This window comes from Cryptomeria japonica, unplaced genomic scaffold, assembly GCF_030272615.1.
Source record: "Cryptomeria japonica unplaced genomic scaffold, Sugi_1.0 HiC_scaffold_162, whole genome shotgun sequence".
NCBI classification, from domain to species: domain Eukaryota; kingdom Viridiplantae; phylum Streptophyta; class Pinopsida; order Cupressales; family Cupressaceae; genus Cryptomeria; species Cryptomeria japonica.
This window is the reverse complement of record NW_026728984.1, coordinates 292,501-309,936: the sequence shown is the minus strand read 5'-3', so window position 1 is coordinate 309,936 and position 17,436 is coordinate 292,501. Positions and strand designations below refer to the sequence as shown.

Here is a 17,436-nt window from a genome sequence, read left to right as displayed (position 1 = left end):
CCTCTTTTTTTGTCAGAGAGTTTGGTGGGGTTTCTCGCATTGGCTCTTCCCAGGCCCGGTTGTTGGGTGCGCTCCCACCCTGGCGCGCGCGAAGTTGGAAGTTGGGTTAATTGCCCGGGCGCGCACCTTCGCCAGGGTGGGCACCTTGGTGCGCAAACCTTGGCTGGGCTGCGCACCAGGGCGGGCTCAAGATGGCACCAGCATTCCCTTTTTCTCACTATCTTTCAAAACGGAAATTTTAAAATCTCGTTTTTTTTTTGCCTTTTATGGAAATTAGTGAAGGCATCGCATCAAAGGTGCGCACCTCGCTGCCCACCTTGGTGTGCTCCGAGGTGCCCACCACGGTGCGCAACGCCGGTGCGAACCCGGGAGCGCCCCGATGTGTGCTCCAAGGTGCGGCGTGCACGAAGTCGGACCCCGGTTTGCCCCGGGTGCGCACCTCGCGTGCACCTTGGTGCGCACACCTTGGCTGGGTTGCGCGGCCTGGTGGGCACCATGGTGCGCACCAAGGAGCGCTCCGAAGTGTGCTCCAAGGTGCGGCGTGCACGAAGTCGGAGCCCGGTTTGCCCCGGGTGCGCACCTTCGCCGCGGTGGGCACCATGGCGTGCACGAAGTCGGAGCCCGGTTTGCCCCGGGTGCGCACCTCGCGTGCACCTTCGCCGGGGTGGGCACCTCGGCTGGGTTGCGCGCCCTGGTGCGCACCAAGGAGCGCTCTGAAGTGTGCTCCAAGGTGCGGCGTGCACGAAGTCGGAGCCCGGTTTGCCCCGGGTGTGCACCTCGGGTGCGCACCTCGCGTGCACCTTCGCTGCGGTGGGCACCTTGGCTGGGTTGCGCGCCTTGGTGGGCACCATGCAGTGCACGAAGTCGGAGCCCGGATTGCCCCGGGCGCGCACCTCCGCCAGGGTGGGCACCTTGGTGCGCACAACTTGCCTGGGCTGCGCACCAGGAAGGGCTCAAGATGGCACCCGCGTTCCGTTTTTTTCACTATCTTTCAGAACGGAAATTTTAAAATCTCGTTTTTTTTTGCCTTTTCTGGAAATTAGTGAAGGCAGCGCATCAAAGGTGCGCAACGCTGGTGCGAACCTGGGAGCGCTCCGATGTGTGCTCCAAGGTGCGGCGTGCACGAAGTCGGACCCCGGTTTGCCCCGGGTGCGCACCTCGCGTGCACCTTGGTGCGCACACCTTGGCTGGGTTGCGCGCCCTGGTGGGCACCATGGTGCGCACCAAGGAGCGCTCCGAAGTGTGCTCCAAGGTGCGGCGTGCACGAAGTCGGAGCCCGGTTTGCCCCGGGTGCGCACCTCGCGTGCACCTTCGCCGCGGTGGGCACCATGGCGTGCACGAAGTCGGAGCCCGGTTTGCCCCGGGTGCGCACCTCGCGTGCACCTTCGCCGGGGTGGGCACCTTGGTGTGCAGACCTTGGCTGGGTTGCGCGCCCTGGTGGGCACCATGGTGCGCACCAAGGAGCGCTCCGAAGTGTGCTCCAAGGTGCGGCCTGCACGAAGTCGGAGCCCGGTTTGCCCCGGGTGTGCACCTCGGGTGGGCACCTTGGTGCGCATGCCTTGCCTGGGCTGCGCACCAGGGCGGGCTCAAGATGGCACCCGCGTTCCTTTTTTTTCACTATCTTTCAAAACGGAAATTTTAAAATCTCATTTTTTTTTGCCTTTTTCTGGAAATTAGTGAAGGCAGCGCATCAAAGGTGCGCACCTCGCTGCCCACCACGGTGCGCAACGCCGGTGGGCACCCGGGAGTGCTTCGAAGTGTGCTCCAAGGTGCTGCGTGCACGTTGTCGGAGCCCGGTTTGCCCCGGGTGCGCACCTCGCGTGCACCTTCGTCGGGGTGGGCACCTTGGCTTGGTTTGCCCCGGCTGCGCTCCGAAGCGGGGTTATTGGAGCGCCGCCTCTTTTTTTGTCGGAGCGTTTGGTGGGGTTTCTCGCATTGGCTCTTCCGAGGCCCGGTTGCCACCCTGGCGCGCACGAAGTCGGAAGTAGGGTTAATTGCCCGGGTGCGCACCTTTGCCAGGGTGGGCACCTTACCTGGGCTGCGCACCAGGGCGGGCTCAAGATGGCACGCGCGTTCCGTTTTTTTCACTATCTTTCAAAACGGAAATTTTAAAATCTCCTTTTTTTTTTGCCTTTTCTGGAAATTAGTGAAGGCAGCGCATCAAAGGTGCGCACCTCGCTGCCCACCTTGGTGTGCTCTGAGGTGCGCACCCGGGAGCGCTACGAAGTGTGCTCCAAGGTGCGGCGTGCACGTTGTCGGAGCCCGGTTTGCCCCGGGTGCGCACCTCGCCTGCACCTTGGCCGGGGTGGGCACCTTGGCTGGGTTTGCCCAGGGTGCGCTCCGAAGTGGGGTTACTGGAGCGCCCCCTCTTTTTTTGTCAGAGCGTTTGGTGGGGTTTCTCGCATTGGCTCTTCCCAGGCCCGGTTGTTGGGTGCGCTCCCACCCTGGCGCGCGCGAAGTTGGAAGTTGGATTAATTGCCCGGGCGCGCACCTTCGCCAGGGTGGGCACCTTGGTGCGCACACCTTGGCTGGGCTGCGCACCAGGGCGGGCTCAAGATGGCACCAGCATTCCCTTTTTCTCACTATCTTTCAAAACGGAAATTTTAAAATCTCGTTTTTTTTTTGCCTTTTATGGAAATTAGTGAAGGCATCGCATCAAAGGTGCGCACCTCGCTGCCCACCTTGGTGTGCTCCGAGGTGCCCACCACGGTGCGCAACGCCGGTGCGAACCCGGGAGCGCCCCGATGTGTGCTCCAAGGTGCGGCGTGCACGAAGTCGGACCCCGGTTTGCCCCGGGTGCGCACCTCGCGTGCACCTTGGTGCGCACACCTTGGCTGGGTTGCGCGGCCTGGTGGGCACCATGGTGCGCACCAAGGAGCGCTCCGAAGTGTGCTCCAAGGTGCGGCGTGCACGAAGTCGGAGCCCGGTTTGCCCCGGGTACGCACCTCGCGTGCACCTTCGCCGGGGTGGGCACCTCGGCTGGGTTGCGCGCCCTGGTGCGCACCAAGGAGCGCTCCGAAGTGTGCTCCAAGGTGCGGCGTGCACGAAGTCGGAGCCCGGTTTGCCCCGGGTGCGCACCTTCGCCGCGGTGCGCACCATGGCGTGCACGAAGTCGGAGCCCGGTTTGCCCCGGGTGCGCACCTCGCGTGCACCTTCGGCGGGGTTGCGCGCCCTGGTGGGCACCATGGTGCGCACCAAGGAGCGCTCCGAAGTGTGCTCCAAGGTGCGGCGTGCACGAAGTCGGAGCCCGGTTTGCCCCGGGTGCGCACCTCGCGTGCACCTTCGGCGGGGTTGCGCGCCCTGGTGGGCACCATGGTGCGCACCAAGGAGCGCTCCGAAGTGTGCTCCAAGGTGCGGCGTGCACGAAGTCGGAGCCTGGTTTGCCCCGGGTGCGCACCTCGCGTGCACCTTCGCCGCGGTGGGCACCATGGCGTGCACGAAGTCGGAGCCCGGTTTGCCCCGGGTGCGCACCTCGCGTGCACCTTCGCCGGGGTGGGCACCTCGGCTGGGTTGCGCGCCCTGGTGCGCACCAAGGAGCGCTCCGAAGTGTGCTCCAAGGTGCGGCGTGCACGAAGTCGGAGCCCGGTTTGCCCCGGGTGCGCACCTCGCGTGCACCTTCGCCAGGGTGGGCACCTCGGTGCGCACACCTTCTCAATGTTTTCTTGCCTTTTCTGGAAATTGGTGAAGGCAGCGCATCAAAGGTGCGCACCTCGGTGTGCTCCGAGGTGCGAACCCGAGAGCGCTCCGAGGTGCCCACGAAGTCGAAAGTCGGGTTAATTGCATTGTTTTCCCCGGGTGCGCTCCGAGGTGCGCAACATCGGCGCGCACCAAGGAGGGCTCCGAAGTGTGCTCCAAGGTGCGCACGATGGCGTGCACCTCTGGTGCGCACGATTCGGAGCTCGGTTTGACCGGGGTGCGCACACCTTGGCTGGGTTGCGCACCTTTTGTGCGCTCCAAGGTGCGCACGAAGTCGGAGCTCGGTTTGCCCCGGGTGCGCACCTTCGCCAGGGTGCGCACCTTGATGCGCACGCCTTGGCTGGGCTGCGCACCTTGGTGGGCGCCATGGTGCGCACCTTTCGTGCGCTCCAAGGTGCGCACGAAGTCGGAGCTCGGTTTGCCCCGGGTGCGCACCTTGGTGGGCGCCATGGTGCACTCCGAGGTGCCCAAGATTGGTGCGCACCAAGGAGCGCTCCGAAGTGCGCTCCAAGGTGCGCGCGAAGTCGAAAGTTGGGTTAATTGTCCGGTTTGCCTCGGGTGCGCACCTTGCGTGCACCTTCGCCAGGGTGGGCGCCTTGGTGCGCACACCTTGGCTGGGCTGCGCACACCTTGGCACCCGCGTTTCCTTCATTTTAAATTTTTTTTTTTTACAATCTCTCAAGTGGGAAATTCTATAATCTCAACTTTTTTTGCCTTTTCAGGAAACTTTTGAATGGAGCGCATCATTGGTGCGCTCCGAAGTGTGCTCCAAAGCTCTCTCCAGCTGCGTGCACCTGCCCCGGCCGCGCACCCGGCCCCGCCCAGCTTCGCTCACCTGTCCCGGGCGTCTGGTGCGGAACCTTAGAGTAAGAAACATCACCGTGCACCTTGGCCAACGTGCGCGACTCGACCGAGCGCGCACTGGCCGAGGTGCACACCGATTTCACCTGGGTGCGCGCGCAGCACCTCGGGCGCACCGGGGTGCGCGCACAACGCCCGGGTTGCACCGTGGCCTGTGTGCTCGGGGTGCCTCGGGTGCGCGCTCGGTGTCGCCCCCGCGCGCGCGGTAGTGCGGGCAGCGCACCCCGGCCCGGCCCGGCCCCGACGAGAACGCAAACGGGCAAAAGGTTTATTCAAATAGCATTGCGACGCCCGGCGAAAAACTAAAAAAGGGTGCAACACCGGGACTTCCCGGGAGGTCACCCATCCCAGTACTACTCCGGCCCAAGCGCGCTTAACTGCGGAGTTCTGATGGGATCCGGTGCACTAATGCTGGTATGATCGCACCCGTTATGAGCTTGTCGCAGTGTGTACTTAGCAAACCGCGACCCACGTGCGAATCCACCCCGGCCACCCACCCCCGTCGAGGTGCACACCCTCCCTCGCGAAGTGCGCCCCGTTCGCCAAGTGTGAGCCCTGCCCGGGTGCGCGCACCTTGCTAGGGCGTCGGGTGTGCACCCGGCCCGGCCTACGTGCGTGCACCTGGAGGGGGCGTCGTGTGCGTGCAGTGTCCCGTCTGCAACGCGGTGCCCACACACCACCTCGGGCGCAACGACCTGCGCTCACATGTGGGCCGAGTGCACCTTGGTGCATGTTCGGGGCGCCTCGGGTGCACGCTCGATCTTGCCCCGGTGCACCAAGGCGCTCGGTTTGCCCCGGGTGCGCACTTGGTGCAAGGTGGGCACCCAAAATAGGGATCAAGCACCAAAACACAAGTTTCGGGATGCAAAATGGGACCCAAGGACCACAAATGCGTTCCAAGACCCATGATGGGTCCACGAGAACAAAAATGTGTTCCGAGACTTAATAAACAAATATTGGGTTTTAGGAGAAGAAACATGCTCTGATGCCCAAAACGAGAATCGACCCCGAAAAGGCCACAGGCCAAAAGTGGGATGCGAGACAAAAAAAAATGGGACCCGAGGACCAAAATTGGGTTCCCAGGTCGAAGACAGGGCAACCGGACAAGAAACGACCTCTAAGGCTCGAAATGAGTCCCGACGACTAAAACTTGACAAGAAGCACCCATCAGGCACCCAACTCGACACCCATGGGATGCCGACCCACCCGGGCTTCCACCTAGCACACCTTGGCACCCACCCACCCTCGCACCCAACCTCGCACCCAACTTAGCACCTTTGAACCCACATTGGCACTCACCCTGACCCTGGCACCTTGGAACCCACATTGGCACTCACCTTGACCCTGGCACCCACCTTTGCACTCACCTTGGGACCCACCCTGGCTCCCACCTCGGCACCCACCCAGACACCCACCTTGGTTCCTTGGCACCCACCTTGGATCCTTGGCACCCACCCCGACACCCACCTTGGCACGCAACTTGGCTACTTGCCACCCACCTTGGCTCCTTGACGCCCACCCCGACAACCACCCCGTGACCTACCCTGGCTAGGGTTGGTGCACACCCACCCTGGTGCCCACCTTGGCACCCACCCTATGACCCACCTTGGCACGCACCTTAGTACCCACCCCGTTACCCACCCTAGGACCCACCCCGTGACCCACCTTGGCCAGGGTGGGTGCACCCACCCTGGTGCCCACCTTGGCACCCACCCATCCTAGCACCCAGCCTGTGACCGGGCTTGGAACCCAACCTTGCACCCGCACCCGTCTTGGCCAGTGTGGGTGCGCACCCATCCTGGCACCCACGTTGTGACACACCCTTTAACCCACGCACCCTAGCACCCACGTTGGCACCCACCTTGGAACCCAACCTAGCAACTTGGCACCCACCCCGTGACCCACCTTGGCATCCACCATAGCAGTCGCCGACTTGGCACCCACCTCGGCACCCACCTTGACACTTGTGGACCCACCTTGCCACTCACCCTAGCATCGACCCATCCTAGCACCCACCCTGGCACCTTTGCACCCTAGCACTCACCCATCCTAGCACCTAACCTGTGACCCACCTTGACACTCACCCTCGCACCCACCTTGGAACCCAACCTAGCACCCACCCACCCTGACACCAACCCTAGCACCTACCCACCCTTGCACCCACCCTGTGACCCATCTTGGCACCCACCCATCCTACCACTCAACCTATCACCCACCTTCTCACCCACCTTGGCATCCACCTTAGCACCCACCCACACTGGCACCTTGGCACCCACCTCGGGCAAGGTGGGTGCACACCCACCCTGGCACCCAATTTAGAACCCACCGAGCATGTTACCCACCTTGGCACCCACATTGCAGCCCACCCTAGTACCCACCCTATGACCCACATTGGCATCCACACCCTAGCACCCAGGCACCTCGACACCCGCCTTGACACCCACCCTAGCACTGAACCTGTGACCCACCTTGGAACTCACCCTAGAACTCACCCACCCTGTGAACCACCTTGGCATCCACCTTAGCACCCACCCACCTTGGCACCCACTCTAGCACTCACCCATCCTAACACCCAACTTGTTACCCACCTTGGCACCCGCCCTCGCGTCCACCTTGAAACCCACCCTAGCACCCACCCACGCAGGAGCCCACCTTGGCACCCAACCTAACACCCACGCATCCTGGCACCCAACTTGTGACCCACCTTGGAACCCACCCTAGTACCCACCTTTGAACCCACTATATCACCAACCCACCTTGGCACCCACCCTATGACCCTCTTTGGAATCCACCCTAGCACGCACCCACCCTGGCACCCACCATGGAGCGCACCCTAGCACCCACCCACCTCGGCACGCACCTCAACACCCACCTTGGTGTGCGCACTGCGCCAACCTCTCAAAGACCCTATGTGGTGCGCTCCAAAGTGTACACCTTTGGTGCGCTCCAAGGTGCGCACCTTTGGTGCACACCGAGGTGCACACCAAAGTGTGCACCGAGGTGAGCACCAAAGTGCACTCCAGGGTGCACACCAAGGCGTGCACCTTTGGTGCGGTCAATGCAAACGAATTCGGAAGTTGGGGTCGATGTCCTAATCGCTGCTGCAGACTACACGTATGAGAATCGGACAAATAGCTTTATATAGGGGAGGTGTTGCGTTTGATGGGTCGACTCCCCTGGTTGTGTGCACTGCACCAACTTCAAAGACCCTGTCTTGTTTAAGAAGTCAAAAGTTGGGGTGGATGTCCTAATCATTGCTGCAGTCTACGCATGTATGAGAATCAGACAAATAGCTTATATAGGGGAGGTGTTGCATTCGGTGGGTTGACTCCCCTGGTTGTGCGCACTGCGCCAACCTCAAAGACCCCGCATAGCAGAAGAAGTCGGAAGTCGGATTTTGGTGAGCACCAAGGCGTGCACCTTTGGTGCGGTCAACGCAGACGAATTCAGAAGTTGGGGTGGATGTCCTAATCGTTGTTGCAGGCTACACATGTATGAGAATCAGACAAATAGCTTATATAGGGGAGGTGTTGGGTTTGATGGGTCAACTCCCTTGGTTGTGCGCATTACGCCAACCTCAAAGACCTTGTTTTCGTTAAGAAGTCAAAAGTTGGGGTCAATGTCCTAATGGCTCCTGCAGGCTACACATGTATGAGAATCGGACAAATAGCTTATATAGGGGAGGTGTTGGGTTTGATGGGTCGACTCCCCTGGTTGTGCGCATTACGTCAACCTCAAAGACCTTGTTTTCGTTAAGAAGTCAAAAGTTGGGGTCGATGTCCTAATTGCTCCTGTAGACTACACATGTATGAGAATCAGACAAATAGCTTATATAGGGGAGGTGTTGGGTTTGATGGGTTGACTCCCCTAGTTGTTCGCATTACACCAACCTCAAAGACCTTGTTTTCGTTTAGAAGCCGAAAGTTGGGGTCGATGTCCTAATTGCTCCTGCAGGCTACGCATGTATGAGAATCAGACAAATAGCTTATATAGGGGAGGTGTTGGGTTTGATGGGTCGACTCCCCTGGTTGTGCGCATTGCGCCAACCTCAAAGACCCTGCATTGCGGATGAAGTCGAAAGTCAGAGTTTGGTGTGCTACAAGGTGTGGTCGAAGGTGCTCACCTAGGTGTGCACCTTTGGAGCACAGGAAAAGTGCCCTCCAAAAGTGCGCACCTTTGGAGTGCACAAAAGTGCCCTCCAAAAGTGCGCACCTTTGGAGCGCAGAAAAGTGCCCTCCAAAAAGTGCCCTCCAAAAGTGCGCACCTTTGGAGCGCAGAAAAGTGCCCTCCAAAAAGTGCCCTCCAAAAGTGCGCACCTTTGGAGCGCAGAAAAGTGCCCTCCAAAAAGTGCCCTCCAAAAGTGCGCACCTTTGGAGCGCAGAAAAGTGCCCTCCAAAAAGTGCCCTCCAAAAGTGCGCACCTTTGGAGCGCAGAAAAGTGCCCTCCAAAAAGTGCCCTCCAAAAGTGCGCACCTTTGGAGCGCAGAAAAGTGCCCTCCAAAAAGTGCCCTCCAAAAGTGCGCACCTTTGGAGCGCAGAAAAGTGCCCTCCAAAAAGTGCCCTCCAAAAGTGCGCACCTTTGGAGCGCAGAAAAGTGCCCTCCAAAAAGTGCCCTCCAAAAGTGCGCACCTTTGGAGCGCAGAAAAGTGCCCTCCAAAAGTGCGCACTTTTGGTGCGCACCAAGGCGCTGGTTCGGTCGTTGCAGGCGAGTTCGGAAGTTGGGGTCGATGTCCTGAGCGGAGGTGCAAACTACACAGGTGTCGGAATCGGACAAATAGCTTATATAGGGGAGGTGTATGCTTCGATGGGTCGACTCCCCAGGTTGAGCGCACCGCGCCAACCTCAAAGACCCTACGGTATGGATGAAGTCGGAAGTTGGGTCCGATGACCGATTCGATTAGTAGGTATGCTCATGAGGTCGGAATTTGGGTCCGATGACCTGCCATGTGCAGGAAGGCGAATGTTGACACTGTGCGTTGCAAGGTGCACACCAAGGCGCTGGTGCGGTCTTTTTAGTCGAGTTCGGAAGTTGGGGTCGATGTCCTGATCGGAGGTGCAAGCTACACAGGTGTGGGAATCGGACAAATAGCTTATATAGGGGAGGTGTATGCTTCGTTGGGTCGACTCCCCGGGTTGAGCGCACCGCGCCAACCTCAAAGACCCTACGGTATGGATGAAGTCGGAAGTTGGGTCCGATGACCGATTCGATATGTAGGCATACTCGCGAGGTCGGAATTTGGGTCCGATGACCTGCCACGTGCAGGAAGGCGAATGTTGGCACTGTGCGTTGCAAGGTGCGCACCAAGGCGCTGGTTCGGTCGTTGGAGGCGAGTTCGGAAGTTGGGGTCGATGTCTTGATCGGAGGTGCAAACTACACAGGTGTGGGAATCGGACAAATAGCTTATATAGGGGAGGTGTATGCTTCGTTGGGTCGACTCCCCGGGTTGAGCGCACCGCGCCAACCTCAAAGACCCTACGGTATGGATGAAGTCGGAAGTTGGGTCCGATGACCGATTCGATATGTAGGCATACTCGCGAGGTCGGAATTTGGGTCCGATGACCTGCCATGTGCAGGAAGGCGAATGTTGGGACTGTGCGTCGCAAGGTGCGCACCAAGGCGCTGGTGCCGTCGTTGCAGTCGAGTTCGGAAGTTGGGGTCGATGTCCTGGTCAGAGGTGCAAACTACACAGGTGTGGGAATCGGACAAATAGCTTATATAGGGGAGGTGTATGCTTCGATGGGTCGACTCCCTGGGTTGAGCGCACCGCGCCAACCTCAAAGACCCTACAGTATGGATGAAGTCGGAAGTTGGGTCCGATGACCGATTCGATACGTAGGCATATTGGCGAGGTCTGAATTTGTGTCCGATGACCTGCCATGCGCAGGAAGGCGGAATTTGGGTCCGATGACCGAGTTGATGGCGTGCCATGCGCAGAAAGGCGGAATTTGGGTCCGATGACCGAGTTGATGTTGATGGCCCGCCATGCACAGGAAGGCGGAATTTGGGTCCGATGACCGATTTGAAGGCGTGCCATACGCAAAAAGGCGGAGTTTGGGTCCGATGACCGAGTTGATATTGATGGCCCGCCATGCGCAGGAAGGCGGAATTTGGGTCCGATGACCTGACATACGCATGGAGTCCGACTCGGGGGCCGATGTTCGATTCGATGACTTGCATTGTGGGTAAAGTCGGAAGTTGTGGTCTTTGACCCGATTCGATGACCAGACTTCGGCTGCTTGAGAATCGGACAAATAACTTATATAGGGGAGGTAGTGTTCTCGAGCATCCTCCCCCCGTGCCCGTTTATGTCGATTGATGCTGGTGCTCGACTGGTTGGAGCGCTCGGATGCAAAAATCTTGCACCAGGATTTATCGATTGTGATGGACACGGCAAGTCTCCTGATTGCTATGCAGGAGCTCATCGTGAATCTCTATGCGGCCTTGGTATGGACTCGACCTGCGGAATGGTTCGGCAATGGTAGTCGCTCCAACACGTCCTTGCAATGGCCACAGAGGTGATTCGACTAGAGCTCCAGTCTAGCTTTTGGGTTGCTTGGCGGACTGGTATAGCCGCGATCGAGTTCCGGCCATGAACGTTTTAGATAGCTCTTGGGCTTTCTGGGACGGAAGTCGGAAGTTTGGGCTGTTATCCGATTTGATGACCATTCTTCGGATGTGTGAGAATCGGACAAATAACTTATATAGGGGACTGTGTTGTCTCACGCAGCCCCCTCCGTGCCCCTCTATCTCGACCGATGTTGGTGCTTGAAAGGGTTGGGATCGCTCGGATTTATAAACGTGCACCACCATTTGTCGAGTGTGAGGGACGCGGCAGGTCTCCTAAATGCTATGCGGGCGCTCTCTGAGAATCTCTATCCGGCCTCGACACAGACTAGTCTTGCTGAATGGTTTGGCACTGGTAGTCGATCCAACACGTCGTTGTTGTGGCCGCCTAGGCGATTCGATTCGAGCCCCCGTCTAGCTTTTGGGTTGCTTGGCGGATTTTGCCCTATCCGCAAGTGAGCTCGGTCCCTAAACGTTCGAGAAACCCGATTGCTATGCGCCGACTCTCTTTCTTGCGAGCCTCCATCTAGCTTTTGGGTCTCTACGGAACGGAAGTCGGAATCTGGGACCGTTGTTTGATTCGACGAGGCAGACTACGGTTGTGCGAGAATCGGACAAATAACTTATATAGGGGAGGTGTTGATTGGAGCATTCTCCCCCGTGCCCCTCTAACTCGACCAATGCTGGCGCTCGAACGGTGGTAGCGCTCGGATTTTCATTGAGCGCCAGCATTGGTCGATTTAGAGGGGCATGCGAGATTCCCGAATGCTATGCGAGGGCTCTAACGGAAATGTCTATTGGTTTCGGTATGGATGCAATTGCGAGTGGTTCGGCAAAGGTAGTCGTTCCGATGCGTCCATGTCGTGGCCAAATCGATAATTCGATTTGAGCCCTCGTATAGCATTTGGGTCTCTCGATGTGATTCCGCATTCCAGTCCCTTTGGGCACTGCTTGAGCCGCATCCCAGGGGGTTCCCTTCCCAATAATCTGCCTCGCAACCCGATTGCTATGCGGTGAGGCTCCTCGGCCGCCTCGGAACTATCTGTGTATCAGACGCATCGCGGGATAAGGGGTTGGCAACGGTAGTCGCCCCAAGCGCGTCCGATGCTTGGACCATTCCGAGGCGGCCCTGAAGCCTCTTCCGTCTAGCCGTTGGGTCCTTCTCGCCGCATCCCTCGCCTCGCACCCCGATTGCTATGCGGTGAGGCTCCTCGGCCGCCTCGGAACTATCTGTGTATCGGACGCGTCGCGGGATAAGGGGTTGTCACTGGTAGTCGCCCCAAGCGCGTCCGATGCTTGGACCATTCCGAGGCGGCCCTGAAGCCTCTTCCGTCTAGCCGTTGGGTCCTTCTCGCCGCATCCCTCGCCTCGCACCCCGATTGCTATGCGGTGAGGCTCCTCGGCCGCCTCGGAACTATCTGTGTATCGGACGCGTCGCGGGATAAGGGGTTGTCATTGGTAGTCGCCCCAAGCGCGTCCGATGCTTGGACCATTCCGAGGCGGCCCTGAAGCCTCTTCCGTCTAGCCGTTGGGTCCTTCTCGCCGCATCCCTCGCCTCGCACCCCGATTGCTATGCGGTGAGGCTCCTCGGCCGCCTCGGAACTATCTGTGTATCGGACGCGTCGCGGGATAAGGGGTTGTCACTGGTAGTCGCCCCAAGCGCGTCCGATGCTTGGACCATTCCGAGGCGGCCCTGAAGCCTCTTCCGTCTAGCCGTTGGGTCCTTCTCGCCGCATCCCTCGCCTCGCACCCCGATTGCTATGCGGTGAGGCTCCTCGGCCGCCTCGGAACTATCTGTGTATCGGACGCGTCGCGGGATAAGGGGTTGTCACTGGTAGTCGCCCCAAGCGCGTTCGATGCTTGGACCATTCCGAGGCGGCCCTGAAGCCTCTTCCGTCTAGCCGTTGGGTCCTTCTCGCCGCATCCCTCGCCTCGCACCCCGATTGCTATGCGGTGAGGCTCCTCGGCCGCCTTGGAACTATCTGTGTATCGGACGCGTCGCGGGATAAGGGGTTGTCACTGGTAGTCGCCCCAAGCGCGTCCGATGCTTGGACCATTCCGAGGCGGACCCAAAGCCTCTTCCGTCTAGCCGTTGGGTCCTTCTCGCCGCATCCTTCGCCTCGCACCCCGATTGCTATGCGGTGAGGCTCCTCGGCCGCCTCGGAACTATCTGTGTATCGGACGCGTCGCGGGATAAGGGGTTGTCACTGGTAGTCGCCCCAAGCGCGTCCGATGCTTGGACCATTCCGAGGCGGACCCGAAGCCTCTTCCGTCTAGCCGTTGGGTCCTTCTCGCCGCATCCCTCGCCTCGCACCCCGATTGCTATGCGGTGAGGCTCCTCGGCCGCCTTGGAACTATCTGTGTATCGGACGCGTCGCGGGATAAGGGGTTGTCACTGGTAGTCGCCCCAAGCGCGTCCGATGCTTGGACCATTCCGAGGCGGACCCGAAGCCTCTTCCGTCTAGCCGTTGGGTCCTTCTCGCCGCATCCCTCGCCTCGCACCCCGATTGCTATGCGGTGAGGCTCCTCGGCCGCCTTGGAACTATCTGTGTATCGGACGCGTCGCGGGATAAGGGGTTGTCACTGGTAGTCGCCCCAAGCGCGTCCGATGCTTGGACCATTCCGAGGCGGACCCGAAGCCTCTTCCGTCTAGCCGTTGGGTCCTTCTCGCCGCATCCCTCGCCTCGCACCCCGATTGCTATGCGGTGAGGCTCCTCGGCCGCCTTGGAACTATCTGTGTATCGGACGCGTCGCGGGATAAGGGGTTGTCACTGGTAGTCGCCCCAAGCGCGTCCGATGCTTGGACCATTCCGAGGCGGCCCCGAAGCCTCTTCCGTCTAGCCGTTGGGTCCTTCTCGCCGCATCCCTCGCCTCGCACCCCGATTGCTATGCGGTGAGGCTCCTCGGCCGCCTTGGAACTATCTGTGTATCGGACGCGTCGCGGGATAAGGGGTTGTCACTGGTAGTCGCCCCAAGCGCGTCCGATGCTTGGACCATTCCGAGGCGGCCCCGAAGCCTCTTCCGTGTAGCCGTTGGGTCCTTCTCGCCGCATCCCTCGCCTCGCACCCCGATTGCTATGCGGTGAGGCTCCTCGGCCGCCTTGGAACTATCTGTGTATCGGACGCGTCGCGGGATAAGGGGTTGTCACTGGTAGTCGCCCCAAGCGCGTCCGATGCTTGGACCATTCCGAGGCGGACCTGAAGCCTCTTCCCTCTAGCCGTTGGGGCTTTCTCGCCGCATCCCTCGCCTCGCACCCTGATTGCTATGCTGTGAGGCTCCTCGGCCGCCTTGGAACTATCTGTGTATCGGACGCATCGCGGGATAAGGGGTTGGCAGTGGTAGTCGCCCCAAGCGCATCCGATGCTTGGACCATTCCGAGGCGGCCCTGCAGCCTCTTCCGTCTAGCCGTTGGGGCCATCTCGCCGCATCCCCCACCTCGCACCACGATTGCTATGCGGTGAGGCTCCTTGGCCGCCTCGGAACTATCTGTGTATCGGACGCATCGCGGGATAAGGGGTTGTCACTGGTAGTCGCCCCAAGCGCGTCCGATGCTTGGACTATTCCGAGGCGGCCCTGCAGCCTCTTCCGTCTAGCCGTTGGGGCCATCTCGCTGCATCCCCCACCTCCTCGGCCGCCTCGGAACTATCTGTGTATCGGACGCATCGCGGGATAAGGGGTTGGCAGTGGTAGTCGCCCCAAGCGCGTCCGATGCTTGGACTATTCCGAGGCAGCCCTGCAGCCTCTTCCGTCTAGCCTTTGGGGCCATCTCGCCGCATCCCTCGCCTCGCACCCCGATTGCTATGCGGTGAGGCTCCTCGGCCGCCTGGGAACTATCTTCGTATCGGACGCATCGCGGGATAAGGGGTTGTCACTGGTAGTCGCCCCAAGCGCGTCCGATGCTTGGACTATTCCGAGGCGGCCCTGTGGCCTCTTCCGTCTAGCCGTTGGGGCCATCTCGCCGCATCCCCCACCTCGCACCCCGATTGCTATGCGGTGAGGCTCTTCGGCCGCCTTGGAACTATCTTCGTATCGGACGCATCGCGGGATAAGGGGTTGTCACTGGTAGTGGCCCCAAGCGCGTCCGATGCTTGGACTATTCCGAGGCGGCCCTGCAGCCTCTTCCGTCTAGCCGTTGGGGCCATCTCGCCGCATCCCCCACCTCGCACCCCGATTGCTATGCGGTGAGGCTCCTCGGCCGCCTTGGAACTATCTTCGTATCGGACGCATCGCGGGATAAGGGGTTGTCACTGGTAGTCGCCCCAAGCGCGTCCGATGCTTGGACTATTCCGACGCGGCCCTGTGGCCTCTTCCGTCTAGCCGTTGGGGCCATCTCGCCGCATCCCCCACCTCGCACCCCGATTGCTATGCGGTGAGGCTCCTCGGCCGCCTTGGAACCATCTTCGTATCGGACGCATCGCGGGATAGGGGGCTGTCACTGGTAGTCGCCCCAAGCGTGTCCGATGCTTGGACCATTCCTAGGCGGCCCTGAAGCCTCTTCCGTCTAGCCGTTGGGGCCTTCCCGCCCCATCCCTCGCCTCGCACCCCCGATTGCTATGCGGTGAGGCTCCTCGGCCGCCTTGGAACCATCTGTGTATCGGACGCATCGCGGGATAAGGGGTTGGCACTGGCAGTCGCCCCAAGCGCGTCCGATGCTTGGACCATTCCGAGGTGGCCCTGAAGCCTCTTCCGTCTAGCCGTTGGGGCCTTCCCGCCCCATCCCTCGCCTCGCACCCCGATTGATATGCGGTGAGGCTCCTCGGCCGCCTTGGAACTATCTGTGTATCGGACGCATCGCGGGATAAGGGGTTGGCACTGGTAGTCGTCCCAATCGCATCCGATGCTTGGACCATTCCGAGGCGGCCCTGCAGCCTCTTCCGTTTAGCCGTCGGGGCCTTCCCGCCGCATCCCTCGCCTCGCATCCCGATTCCTATGCGGTGAGTCTTCTCGGCCGCCGCGGAACTATACCTGTTATTGCTACTGCATCCTTCGGCTGGTAACCTCCTCTGCCGCCTTGGAACGTTCTCTTTGTCGGACGCGTCGCGGGATAAGGGGTTGGCACTGGTAGTCGCCCCAAGCGCGCCCGATGCATAGACCGCTCCGAGTCGACCTTGCTTTCAGCCTCTCACATGCATAGACCTCTCTGAGTCGACCCTGCAGCCTCTCACGTTTAGCCTTTGGAATCTCGCCTCACAACATGATTGCTATCCTTGATGCATCCCTTGCCTCGAGCCCTGATTGCTTTCTTGGCTGCATCCCTCCTCTCCTCACAGCCCGGTTGTCATCACTGCTTCATCCGTCGCTTCATGCATTCTGGCTGCTGGGCCCTTCCCACCGCACACCTCGATTGCTATCTCTTCTGCATCACACACCCCGATTGCTATCTCTGCTACATCCCTCGGCTCTCACTTCTGCATCCTTCGCCTCACACCTCGATTGCTATCAATGCTGCATCCGTAACCTCACACCCCGATTGCTATGCGGGGAGGCTCCTTGGCCGCCTTGGAAATTTCTGTGTGTCGGACGCACCGCGGGATAAGGGGTTGGCACTGGTAGTCGCCCCAAGTGCGCCCGATTCTTAGACCGCTTCGAGGTGACCTCGTAGCCTCTTTCGTCCAGGCTTCCTGCCTTCAACGCCCTTTTTACACCTCGATTGCTATGCGCGGGCTCGTTGGCGTCTATCACCTCTCTGCGAAGAGTGGCACGATGATTGTTGGGGTAAATCGTAGCAGTCCGATCTCTGGCCTTGGGCCATTGTGAGGGCTGATCGATTTCCTGTGCGCATCTCGTGTTCGCCCAGTAACAGACTCGACGACTTGTAATCGGTCTTGTTCCCGATTGTTCCTGGAGGTAGTCTTCGGAACTCTTGGATTTGACCTGTCACTCGAACTGTCCTCTTCCGAGGATGCTTGTGTGTGTGTGCTTGTGCCATTTCCTTGGCGGTATTAACGAGATATTAAAGAGCGGAGTGAGCGCCTCGCCCAGCTATGTTTGGGGCTCTCACTCCCTTACCCGGTGTGCGACCGCTTTGCACGTAGGTTGCGGAGCATCGCGACTCTTTCGATGTTTGGCGGTTGTCTTCCGGTGATGCGTTGGTCCCGAAGTGCACGTTACTAGCATTTCTGCCATTGTTCTCGATCTTTGGCACGTTCCTTCGTTGCAATTGGATATATATCTCCGTTTATACGCGCAGGCTTCTCCCGCCTATTCAGCGCTGTCCCACTCTCAGCACTCTCGTGGTCTCCTTGGCTTCTCTCTCCCGTGAGCGAGCTCTCTTCTCGAGTCTTTTCCATGTCCCATGGAGGTTGCCTTGCGAAA

The 17,436-nt window shown here is 59.9% G+C and overlaps 1 non-coding gene across 1 annotated transcript; it reads right to left on the bottom strand.

The window, feature by feature from the left end:
* Nucleotides 1–4,866: 4,866 nt before the first annotated feature.
* LOC131867040 (5S ribosomal RNA) lies at nt 4,867–4,985 on the bottom strand. The gene has a single exon (XR_009365637.1). It is a non-coding gene; the product is annotated as a 5S ribosomal RNA (ribosomal RNA).
* Nucleotides 4,986–17,436: the final 12,451 nt, after the last annotated feature.